We start from the raw sequence: 3,952 nt of genomic DNA on the forward strand, positions 1-3,952 counted from the left end.
CTTGTGAAAAAGTAATCTCCAAGTGTTACAGATTCCTTGGATCTTGAAAATAACTTTATTTCCTTTCACCTTGCCTGAACTTGTAACTACTGAAGCTTTTCTATTTTTTCTAACCACACAAAATCACCTCACTCCAATGTTAAAGAAATCTTCGATATTTGTGTATGGTTCCTATTTATGTGTTTATGTTAATAGGTACACTGTTACAGGGATTTGTCTTTTTCACTGTGTTCTGTATGATCTTTAGTATACAATAATATGCATTCAAAATAATTTTGGCGAAAATGATTTGATTATATGCTTTGTTAATAATATTAACATTATATGAAGAGGGACTTTCAACCTTTCATAATTTACAATTATTGCTTTAAAGTGAAGGTTTTAAAAGAGGATGTTAGTTTGGATGTACACAATTTATGTTAATTAGCTATTAGCTGCTCACTTTTTTAAAAAAGTTAACTCAGTCACTGCGAATTTCACAGTAACAACCCAGCAGCGTGGAAAGTAAACACATTGGACATAACGCTGTTGAAGGGACCACTAGCATAAAACAGTTTTTGTTTGCTGTTTTCACTGTGCATTTATCTCAGTGAATGAAAGTAATCAAGGAAGATTCGCCGACTACAAGAGATGCTCCCTTTTCTCTACTGCAAAGCAGTTTATCACAGTGCGTTTCTTTATCGCTTACTTGGACATGCTGCCCCGTGTTTTGTGCATAGAACCATTTGTTAAAACCTGGAAACGAGAGCTAGAGAAATCTTTCTCATGGTTCTCACCTTCCGTCCTTTTTATTTTTACCTCATCTTTAGAACTCTGGCCCTAGAAAACATAGTTCATTCTTACAAATTAGTTGCTGTTAACAAGCAATGTCTCTCGGTTCAAAAGAAATGTTTACTTCCAAGCCTAAAAGTTACACAATGATCTGGCTTTGGCAGAACTATAAATATTCAACATCCTGCTAACTTTATGAATAATATGAATGCGACTGTGCTTCTGATGATCTTCTCCACTAGCCGTGTGTAGAAGGTGTTCTTTAGCAGACTGTTTTTGCTTTATCCACAGCAACGGTAGATCATCTCTGAAAGCTCACACTCAGGCTGTGCTGTGCCGCTGTAAGTCTGTCTCTGTGCTGTTGCCCCTGTCTGTCTTCTAGAAGGTCTGAGAAATCAAAGGCGGGAACTTGCCGTGGGGTGGTTTGACGGGGAAGTATGTTCCTACGATAATGTGCTTCTGGATGATTTCTATCCTGCCATTTTATGTGCTCTCAAGCTGTACGGTGTGGTCTGCTTTTCTGGACTGACGAGTAAGTGTGAAGTGGTTACGCAGCCATTTTGGAAATGTGACACAAGACATTATATGCTGACCTAAATTCACTATCTTAAGGTAACTTTCATCTGGTGCAAAAACGGCAAAACAAAATGTGCCTCGGTTTTCTTGTTAAATGTGCCTTTTCAAGCTATAGCTTAGTGATTACCTTCTATTATTCCTTAGAAAAATCTAAGAGAGAACTTTGTATTGTGGCAGGTTTTAGGTAAAATTCAGTACTAAGTGAAATAGAAAATATTACACATGTAACACTTTGCATGATTAGGACAGTTTCCACAATTTTAAAGGGAAAAAAAAAGCAATGATGGCTTTTGGAACTGTTCTTTTTTATGACACTTTACACAAATCTGATAAAACATTTTTGCATTTCACATATCATACTCTAAAGAATTACAAAAGCTTCTGTTACATTGGAAAATGTATACTCAAAAGTGATTATGAATAGGCAGATAAGATTCTGCTAGAACATTTCAAAGGAAAATATTATCAGTATTAAAGAAACTGTAAGAGATGTCAGGAATTTGTATGAGGTAGATTATTCCACTGATAATAACTGTAATGCAAAATTTCAGGAGAATTAACAAATACAGCCAGAGAAACTAAATTTTGGATCTACAAAAATTTGACTTTGGAATCCAAGCTCTCATTAAATGATTTCTGCGCACTACCAATGCCTAATGTGAGTCCATGCAGATAAACCAGGAGACCCATGTACATAAGCGAGGAAGAACTGAGGTGCGAATGCGGTGAAACTACCCATTTTCATGACCTCTCAGTTATCCCCACTTAATCCCTGCACGGCTATTGTAGGTCTGTGCTGCCTTTGGGACAGAGCTACTGCTGTGGTCATGATTTTCAAACATTAGACAAATGCTCTCGCCTCACCTGGGTGGGTATTAATTAATATTAATATTACACCAATATTACACCAATAACATGCAAAATACATTAGTGACTAAGAAAGCTTCCTTGTACATTTTATTTCTGTTTTCTTTTTTGGTGCCAGGGATTGATCTCAGGACCCTGTGCTTGTGAATCAGGCTGTGAAGCCACTGAGCTAAATCCACAGCCCTTGTACGTTTTTGTAAGTAAATCTAGATGTGTGTGGCTGTGTGCAGCCCACATGTGGCTTGGACATGCACTTCCTTCCTCCTCTCAGAGTGGACGAGGCCACACCAGTCGGAATTCAGCTTTTCCCTTGAGCTCAGCCACCAGTGCCTCCGCCTGCGCTCTCCAGATGAACCCAAGCCTACTGGCCTTACCGGAAGAGCCTGCTCCATGGTGATCCTGGCAAATCCGCTGCTCTTTTCCGGGCCCTGCACTTTCTCTGTCCTCCAGACTCCACAGGTACGCTCTTGTTCACCTCTAAAGCTTTATTGTGATACTTCACTGATGCCCTATTAAGCTAGACTGCTCTTGTCCAGGAGTTGGAGCAGAATTCTTCCAAAGTACCAAGACCTTTCCCTAAGGTTCACAGGCAGCATCAGACCTTTCTGTTTTTGTGTCCTCTGCAATTAGCTGGGCCTCAGGTAATAGCTTTTAAGTTAAATATTTAATTAAGCAATTAGTATAGCAAATATTTCCAAGCCATTTAGACTCACGGTTTACCTAACTGCTGCTGAAGTTTTGATATAGATTGGGATTTTCCCCATGCATGGAATTCATCAGTTTATTTAGTTGAAAAGTTTAAAATAATCCATTATTGTATGATAAGCTCAAGATTTATCCAATTTTGGTGCTTTGGAATCATGAGCTTCTGCTCTCTGCTGCACATTAGTTTGTTCCATGATGCGACTTGGGGAACATCTGTGATGCACGTGTGGTCCCCTTGGCCCGGCCTGAGACTGCTGCTCACCCTCCTGTCATAGCCTCCCGTCTGGAGAGAGACACCAGCTAGGCACCTGGCACGTTCATCCCCCATCACCCTGACTCTCAAACCCCTCTTAGTATTGCCCCTCCATACCTGGTAATTTTGGGGCATAATCTTTTAAAATAAGTTTATCATATGTTCTTGGATCTGGCATCCATTAAAAGTTTCTGAGAATCTGCTAAAAGTCAGGTATTTTCTAGATACTTGGAGTATGACTGGGAACAGACACACTTTCCCTGATCCTGGGGACCTTAAATTGTGGAAGACCAAAGGAGTCCAGGGAATTTTTTATCACTACCCAAAGCAGCCTTCCAACCACTTCGCATGTGGTAAGATCAACATTTCTGCTGGCTCCCAGCCTTCAGCCACCGTCTTCTCGGCTTCATCCTTTGTACCAGCTTCGTCTCCACCACATCTAGCATCAACCTTGATTAGCCTGGGTTCGGCCCCTAATTGCCTCGAAGGACAAGATTGGAATATTCATTGTACTTTTTGTCTGATATTCTACATGGGAAACCTTACTGTACCGTCAATAGTAAAAATAATTATCATTAAGTAATTTATACCATGCTTTTATATTTATATGTTCAGAGAAGGAAAATAAAAAAATACTCCTTCAGGGATAAAATCAAAACTGTTGCACAATAAATGAATTGAACAGAATTGATCCTATTTGAGACAGCAAGATTATTGAATTTTAAATTAGAGGTAATTTAGTATATGGATTAATTATTTGTATGACTCTTGGCCTCTAGT

The sequence above is a fragment of the Fukomys damarensis genome, unplaced genomic scaffold (genome assembly GCF_012274545.1).
Source record: "Fukomys damarensis isolate Sample0158 unplaced genomic scaffold, DMR_v1.0_HiC HiC_scaffold_14, whole genome shotgun sequence".
Taxonomy (NCBI): domain Eukaryota; kingdom Metazoa; phylum Chordata; class Mammalia; order Rodentia; family Bathyergidae; genus Fukomys; species Fukomys damarensis.